Consider the following 9,877-nt stretch of genomic DNA (forward strand, 5'->3'; position numbering starts at 1 on the left):
ACAAAAACAGTTAAATTCTTTGTAGATTCTACATACCTAATATTTATTATTAAGGCATATATTGAACGAATGTATGAACTTTAAATAGTAAACTTATTTTTATAAATAAATTATCATGATCATCTGTCTATTAGAAACATTCGTTTTAATAGTCAGATTTTTTGTAGTTTGGTTTTTGGTATGAGAATGTTTAGTCGTATTATTGCATATTTACTTAAATACTCAATGATATATCGCCTCGACAGTTTAGTTCTTGTGACGTAGGCGGTAGACTAGTCCTATTAAGGAGAAATATTCTGAGCTGCCATCACAATGCTCTACTATGGGATAGACTTATTATTGCCACATACAGGCTTGCTTACGGTATTTTATTTTACAACCGAATAAATAAGCGAATTAATCGTAAATACAAATAGAGTACTGGATGCTCTTGGTTGTCATCATTTTCACGGACCTCCACCTCTCAGGAGGGCCTGGAAACTCATCTTACGCAATCAGGGTCTTAAGGTTACATTTTATTTTTAAACTTTACTACGTGATGGAGCTTGATAAAAGCCACCGGTAGATGCCACCCACTCATCAAATATTTTACTGCTAAACAGCAATATTTAGTATTGTTGCATTTTACAAAAATTAGAGCGCGAGTTGTTTCAACATATACGACATACGTACAACGTCGCAAGTATTATATAAATGCTATGAAACCATTAAAATGCATTTCAAGTAATTGATCAAGTGTTATCCCGTACAAGTCATAGGAGTATTGGAAAGATTTTAAATAGCAATTTACGACATCCTACCCGCTCGGTTTAAACTTCATAAGATGAAGTTCTCAAGTTTCAATGGAACCTTAAAATATATATCTTTGTAATATTCACGCTTAACCGACTCTTTAAAAGAAACTTTCGTTCAAGCAATTATGTTACAATTAATATTTATTCGCTTTTTGCGTTTGTCCCTTTGTTTTTTAATGTTATCTAAGCTGTATGATAGGTATTTCTGTCTTTTTCACTATTATTTAGGTATATTACAAAAAATAAGCTGTAGAATATATTTAGTAAAATTAGAAACAGTCTTGATGCATTTAATTGTAATCAAACAAGTAAAAATGTTTTAGGGTGCTAACGCACTACATTTTGACTAAATTTTTTGATCATCAAAGGAAGTATAGAAAAGAAATAATCGTAAGGAAACGTGTATGTATCACATAAAAACCTGCCATAGTGTAGAAAAATAAGTTGACAGTAATAGGTCCAAAAGATGTTGATGATGAGAGGAGGCTTTTCTTCATCTGGGAGATGAGATTGTGTTTGTGTGTGTATCAAATTTTTTCAAAGTTTGTCTGTAAATCGGTACTGGTAGCTAGTATATAATATAATATATTATTTTCGAAGAACTAAGTTTCACTGTCTTTAAAGTCGATTAAACGCAGAATCTTCAAACAAAAGTGAGCACGCTCACGATTTATATATTAACAAATCTAATAATAATAATAATATAAAAATAAGGTTGAAAATTTTTATATACTTAAATACTTTGTCATTAAAATTATATGAATATAATTATATATGTTTATTTCTGAAAGCTGAATATGTTTACAAATATAAAATAATAAACAACGTGGATACAAGTGACTTTTGTGTTAAATGACCAGCAAATTTCTTCAAAGGCCGCTCTCAAACATAATCGACTCCAGCTTACTTTTGCCCCAAAAAACTTAATAAACAATCATCAATCAACGTTTTGAATGGAAATGTAGGCAGAGTTCATTTGTAAACTCGAAACGGCACGGTTTAAGGGTACGCCTCAACTGCTTTCATTAACAGAAGGGCTCTTATAACAGCAATGGAAATGTGAAACTGTTACCTCTCGCGATAGAAATCTTTTTGGGAAAAAAAATATTCTTAATTTCATCAAATTTTGATTTGCTTCTAAAAGTAAAATTTTTACTATCAATATTTTGAGTAAACCCTTATTTGAATTTAAAATCGTTTTGTAAGTTTGTTATAGATAAAGCCATAGCCACAAGAAACGCATTCGTTACACGGGAGTATGAAGTCTCCACCTCTCTTATCTTGGACTGCCGCTCAGAAAATCTTAATAACTTTTATTGTTCCGAGGATGTTGCAGTTAAAAATATTGACTTCAATAATGCAATTAGAGTCAATACTCTCAGAAACATTATACATCGGATATCAATAATCGCTATTGGAATTAACTATCGTTATAACATTTTTTTTGATTCAACGAACTTAGACAATTATTTCATTCATTCTATTATAACAAAGATTCCGAGAAAAGAATAGATACGTAGATATTAATTGAATTTAAAATTAATTAAAAGAAGTACAACACTATACGTTACGTAAGTTAGCCATGGTGACACTATTCGTTCTAAAACATTTGTTTCGTTATTTCAATTAATACGTTTCTACCCAAAAATATTTTAAGACGTTGTTCTACTTCTTCAAACGCTATGCTTTCTACTTATCTAAGTATTTAAATTATCCCCATAAAATGCATCACTTAGATGAATGAATTAGTGATTCAATTAGTTGTTCAAAAAAATTTAACCTATATTTCAATAAACCCTTAGTTATTAGAATTCATAAAATACATACATATTTCGATGGAAGCCTCAAATATCTCACGGGTTATCACTAAAACTAAAATTATCTGGTATAATATAGTCACTGCCATAATATAACGCTTTATGACATTTTACTTTCGAATAAAGTAGCAGATATAAATATGATTACTATCCTGCAGAGAAAGACTATTACCGCAACTTATAAACTGGACTATAAAATTTTACTAAAAGATAAATGTAAGGTAAAGTCATGATAGTCGCTTCTCAATATATATTTGTTAATATTATCAATGTTAGTAAAAACATAAATGATTTAAATAAAAACTGTGAAGTGTAATTTGTTACTCCTGTTTCCCGACTACATACATGCTACATGACCAAGAAAGCTTATTTTAAAGCTTATTATGATACTAACGATTTTGTAGATGTTATAGAAAATAGAGGTTAAAGCACCTTGGGAATGAAACGATCGCCTCCTGGCCGTAATAAATAATGATTACTGGATACATCTCAAGCCTAGATGGCCCAGTAGTAAGAACGCGTGGATCTTAATCGATGATCGTGAGTTCAAGCTTATTTATTCAGCTCAATATTGAGTTCATGTGGTTAATTTGTGATTATAATTCATCTCATCTCGTGTCTAATTTCACTGAAATTCTGTCACATGTGTATTCCACCAACCCACATTGGAGCAGCGGGGTGGAATCAGCTCGAATCCTTCTCCTCAAAAGAGGAGAGGAGGCTTTAGCCCAGCAGTGGGATATTCACAGGATGTTACTATGTTTTGCTGTTAGTATGTTTTGCTGATTCTTTTCAAATTGGTCCGGTATTCATTTTAGAACCAGCGATAGATTTTTGACAAACAATAAGCAATTATACTACATGTTGAATAAAGATTTTGAACTTGTCACCAACGGAAGGATGCTATGTAATACATGCTTGTTATTACACTGGCTCACTCGCACGTCAAACAATACATCAATACTAAGTCTTTCTGTTTGGCAGTAGAATAAATATTTGGTTACTAATCTGTAACTGTAACATTAATTATAAAACTTATATTATCTTTACATTATTTTATATTTATTGAATAAATAACAATTATTATTAATTAATTAAAATTTATCCAGGTTTTCACAACATAATACAATTAGATTTCATTATCTAAATATATAAGCAAACGACTCATCACGAGATCTCTAAATCCGCTCGATTGACTTGAAATTTGTCATAGTTAGTCTTTCCCCTTTCTTCTATAGAAAATTCATTTTTCTTCTTATTTGCCCACGCGAAACCGGGAATATTGGCTAGTTAATTATATAATACATTGGAATATAAACAAGCGTTGCCAATTAGCCATATTATTTCCACAGTTTAAAGTATGGTATCATATGTCATTCATTTATTTTCCACATACTATTAGATAAGAGAATATACTTGACAAAATTTATATTTTTCATAGTAATTGCTACAAAAAGAAATCGTATAAAACAGAGGATTGTTAAAACGTTACTCGAACATGTAGTCACATTTTTTCTATGCCAATCTCGTATTTCATGGTGCGACCGAGCGTCCATTTGATATTTTTGGCAGCTATAAAACAGCATTCATCTCACTTTAATGTTTCATACATAAAAATGCATAACATTGCATACGTGCATTAGTTTCAAATAACAATTAAGTTATATTATATACGGAATCTGTATTCTTACTCAATCTTTTAAAATAAAAAGTTAAAGTAATGGCTTGTAAATATTTGACTGCTAAAGTTGCTCCTTTTGAAAAGGATTTGCGCTTATTTCAAAACAGTGCTCCAATCCGGACTGTGGATACACATGTGACAATTTTTCATTCGAGACATGCAAGTTTCCTTAAGTTATTTTACTTCAATACTAAGCAGGAAATTAATTAAAAACACAAATTAAGCACATGATATTCAGTAATGCATACCTGGGCGTGTAACCATAATTATCGGGTTAGAATTCATGTGTTCTAACTACTGGGCCATCTCGCCTCTCAGCCTTTTTAGTTTTTATAAAAATACAACAGTTAAATTGATTAAAAATAATTAGTTAATATTAATAAAATTTAAAGTCAGAAACAAGAGAGTCCTCGGACAAATAACATTAATTCCTCTAACTAAAGCAATATAAATGTCACAAACTTTATCGATATTAATTTCAAACTTAAAGTAACATTTGATGTTCATCTGTAGAATCTATATTCCAAAACCATTAAGTGGAATCTGTTCTGGCGTGTATCTAAAGCAAGCTTAACTTATTTATTGTAGTTTAGTATTAGTAAAGTCTGGCAGCCATACATACGGGCTTAGGGTATTGTTTGAAACTTTAGGTACGAAGCTGTTAAACCAGCCATGAATTCATTACACTTATCAATAGCTTTCTTTTGTTCATGATTACTTATTTCATTTAATTATGTACATTAAAATACATGTAATATACTAACACATTTCAATTTTTTATACTTATAAATTGAACAAATAGATGTAGTTGATCTTTTCATTGTTTTGTTTTTTTTAAATATGACGAAAAAATTATAGGAAATATGGCTGGAATGATTAACATACATTCGTTGTATCATAGCACAAGTTTATTCCTACATTTATAATCTAATAGGTAGCATTTAGTAAGTAGTTAACATCACCCATGACTATGAAAGATGAATGAGTATAAGACCCTTGTGTTATTGCACTGGCTCAGCCACTTTCACACAGGAAGATTTTCAAAAAAGGCGGACGGGCAAATGTACCACCTGGTAAATGGCCACCATCGCCCATAGACATCGTCTGTAAAAAATTTTGACTATACGTTACATTACCAATGCGCAATCAACCTTGGAAAGTAAGATGTTATATCCCTCGTTCACTCACCCTTCAAACCGGAACACAACAATACTAAGTATTGCTGATTGGCAATAATTTATTATTATTATCAGTTTACACACAACCCTATGTAACCTTATTCTAGTAAATTCAAAAAACAAAAAGAATCACATACTATTACGATAATCATGATTATCAATATCAATTTATTTCCTCTTGTTTTTGTTATGATAACCGATTATTTAATTTATTTAAAAATAACATATTTATAAGATTATATTACGAATAAAGTGTTATGCATCGTAATATTTCGCTTCATTTACACGGATTAAACAAGTAACAAGCGCTGCTTTTACGTCATAGTTTACATAAAATGTAGTATGAAATATGTTCATAAATTCTATTTTTCTTTACAACCATTGTCTAGACGGGATGTTTTGTATTTCCAGGAGAATGCTATCTGAAACGCGCTGTTTGCTACAATGCTCATTATTTTTAAAGTGTGTTTAATTTCTCGTCGCATTCATAGCACTTGTCTTACGTATATCAAGTTTAAAACGCAGTGTTGAAAATTAATTTTTCTACTACGATCTATTGAAATAATTACAATAATATATGTAAAGGTTAAGGAAAAATAATTTAAGAGATGACATTAATTTGTATTTAACATTTTAATAACTTTTCAATAAACTATACCTAATCTTAAATATCTTGATATTTAAATGTAAAGGCAATCATTCAATATTATTGTTTTGTATTACTATTATTCTAATAAAAAATTAAAACAAAAAATTAACATGATTCCCCAGAAAACTTAAAGTTAATACATGAAAAAAATCCGAGTACAATTTCTATTTACTTGCTTTACTATGTAGACCACAATGCTGAAAACACTAACAGACATCATTATTTCGTACAAAAATAACATTTTTTAACAAACCTTTCCATGTAATTTGACAGTTAAATATGGCTTGCACTTTTCTAAACGAAAATTAGGTGCCAGCAGACGTAATTGGGCCAATTAGGCGCTATAGTTAAGTAATGCTTCAAAGAACGCTTAACTCTGGCAGGACAGTAATTAGGTAACCTACATTACATTTGCAGCCTAAAAACTTTATTATATATCATATTTTTTTTGGCATAAACATACCACCAGGCCAACATATCTATAAGGAAACTTAATTTACGCAATCCATTCATCATTCATTTTTATTTAGCAATGTTATTTTACTGTTCTATATTCCACGAATGTCGTGTATTTTAGGACATTATGATTTGTCGACGATAGATTAATTAATAAATCTACAAAAATACATTAAGCGATATCTCTTACTAGCAAACGAGTTTTGGGCTAATTAATTTGAATAACTTTAAATATTGTATTTTTGATATATTTACGAATTATTTCTTAAAAATTTAATTAAACAGCTTTCTTTGTTATTACACTTAGAACTTTATATATTTTTTTCGTTTCTTCTTATTTTTAAAACCAGGTCAGGTTTGGGCAAACACCGTGAAATAAAATTCAGCACTTTCCTTAAAACCGTCGGTTTATATACCCAACGCAACTGAAACTTTTAAAGTTATATAATTTTATTATATTAATCACATTACATTTTTCATTCGGTTTTCATAAAATCACTTAAATTTTTTTGCAAAATTGCCAAAAAATAATATATTTAATTTTATAGTTATTATGTTGTTAGTTTTAATTCTATATATTAAGAAAATTTACTCGTAGAATTATGTTATATAAGCAATCTAGGCATTGCCGTACTCTTGATTACATACCACAGATAGCCCCAAAATTGATCGAACCAAACTCATAACATTGAGACGGAAACATAACTATAAATATAGGACAGTATATATAGATTGGTTCTATCATTCATACAATTCAGATTCTAGTACAACTTTAAAATAACATATATTTCACTGTTAAATAACATAATTTTTTTTACTAAATAAATATATTTTTTTAAATATCGAATACATTAACTAATCACTGATTATAATAAAATCGATTTGACAACATATTATTTGAGATGTTTCTATGTATATATTGTCTTATATTTTTTTACAGTACAGTACAGTAACAGCTACAGTAACAGTTGTTTTAAGGAGAAGGTTTGGAGCTTATTCCACGCTGCCCCAATTCGGGTTGGTAGAATACACATGTGGCAGAATTTCAATGAAACTATACACATGCAGGCTTCCTCGCGATGTTTTCCTTCATCGTCAAGCACGAGATGAATTATAAACTCAAATTAAGCACATGAATATTCAGTAGTGCTTGCCCTGGCTTGAAGCCACAGTCATCGGTTAAGATTCACTCGTTTTAACCACTAGGCCATTTCGACTTATATTTTTGCACCTACTATATGGAACTCTTATACTCTATAAGGGTTACAATTTCTAACGTTTTATAAAAAAAAAAATATTTAATTCTTGAATATAATTATTTCATTATTCATGGATTTAATAAAATAAAAAAAAATGCAGATGTTAATTTTAAATTTTGTTGATAAAATGATTAAAAAGCTCCTATATAAAGAATTTGTAAATGTTTTATATAATAACAATTTGGTAGATAATAAATGTTTATTGTCGTATGTGAGAATAAAATTAAATTCAAGAAAAAATAAATTGTAAAATAGATGAACCATTATAAGATTTTCAAGCTATTGAATAAACAACACTTAAAAAATCACAGCTTATGAACGTGTTTAATAGTGCAATTAGAAAATGTTAATTTGCAGTTTTTCTGTAGAGCTCTTAACAAAACTGTCCTTCTAGCTAATTGGGTAACCCACATCAGAAGCGACACAAAAAAAATCCAACTTTGTTTTTGCACGTTTTTTATAAACGCCCAGGGATTTTGCAATCAAATTAAAACTTTTACACAATATCTAAATCAATCTTCATATGGACATATAAGCAAGATTACTGTTATTGCCTGCAGTGACATTTAACTGTATCATATATTACATTTTTATAGAAGCCTCTGATTCGGAATCTTGAAATTTTGCCCAGTTTTATAAAAAACGTTCAAAATTTATTTCTTAACATAGCTAATTTTTATGAGAAAAATATTTTTTATTCCTTGATAATTAAAATATTAGACAATTTTAATATATACTCGTATTTTAACATACATAACAAATCTCATCGCCTCATTAAGTTGTATCATAATTTTTTGTAAAATAAAAATCTCCCAAAATATTAATTATTTTAATTAAATGATTTTATTAGAGTACATTTTATATTACTCCCTTATATCTGTTTTAGGAAATAAAATCCGAAAACGATGAAGTATAACCCAGCTAGTCGTTGAAATTATTTTAAATAGTTTTCACTCTTATTGCTATTTTTAAAATGAAATAAAAAAAAGCTGATGCTTCCAAATATAATAATTAAAAATATATAAAATATTATTTTTTAATAAATAAAATTAAAAAAATATTAAAAATTGTATTCATTAAATTACATCTTTAATTTATATTCATTATTTTAAAATTACAAAAAATACGAATATTATATTAATTTTAATAATTGGTCAAATATATTTATTTAAATTTATTATAAATTACATTTACAGTGTTCTATTTCTAAATTTAAATATTTCATAAGTCAATAAATTTAAAACCTAGAAATAGAATATTCATAAAACTTTAAATTTGAATTAATAAAGTCAAAAATACTTACATTTTTACACACCACACTATAGTATTAAACACGCACTTCCACTGCACTCCACTCGTGTCCTTAGCACAGCGTTCCGTTTGTACAAGAATCGGGTTACCTCAACAAGAGGCTGCGTGGTACTGAGTCCGATCGGGATAGCTGGGAGCCGAATGACGTACACGTCAACTAGCGTTAGCGTACACTGCTACGATACTATTTAATATAAACTGTATATTGGGCGCTATGATATGCAAATCTAAAGGTAATAATTATATATATTATTTATCTGATATTTTTTTGTCAATATTAAAAAAAACTATATAGTTTTTCAATATATAAGTTATATTATAATCTGTTAATCGTATGTTTAAAATTAAAAATATTTGTTACATTTTTTTTAATCAAAAGTAATTTTGGATAAAATTATATATTTTATCAAATGATAGCAGTGTACGGCATGACATTGTATATAGGTAGCAGGCGTAGCAACGTTGGAGACACCTGAATGCGCAAAGGAAACGAAAGCACCTTTTGACAAGCGCAATTTTTTAAATGAAAATAAAAATGCACTTTCTAATTAGCATCGTTACCTCGCAACTTACCTGAAATACCAGCTGCAAATATAATCGTGGAAGGTCGAAAACTTTCCCTTGAATTTAAGGTTATATTAATTAACGGCGAATGAGTATTTTACGAAAGTATTATATATTGTAAAATATGCACATACGCAAATTTTTATGATATGGAGAAACTTATTTACT

The 9,877-nt window shown here is 28.8% G+C and overlaps 1 protein-coding gene across 2 annotated transcripts in view; it reads right to left on the reverse strand.

The window, feature by feature from the left end:
* The window catches only part of LOC126773377 (cell adhesion molecule 1-like), a 32,687-nt gene extending 23,446 nt beyond the window's left edge, over positions 1 to 9,241 (reverse strand). The window contains exon 1 of one of the 2 annotated variants that reach the window (XM_050494306.1): positions 9,138 to 9,241. The gene's annotated coding sequence lies outside the window, so the exon portion shown is untranslated. The remainder of the gene's footprint in view (positions 1 to 9,137) is intronic. The other variant, XM_050494308.1, reaches the window with a different exon arrangement.
* Positions 9,242 to 9,877: the final 636 nt, after the last annotated feature.

This window comes from Nymphalis io, chromosome 14, assembly GCF_905147045.1.
Source record: "Nymphalis io chromosome 14, ilAglIoxx1.1, whole genome shotgun sequence".
In the NCBI taxonomy this organism is placed as follows: Eukaryota; Metazoa; Arthropoda; class Insecta; order Lepidoptera; family Nymphalidae; genus Nymphalis; species Nymphalis io.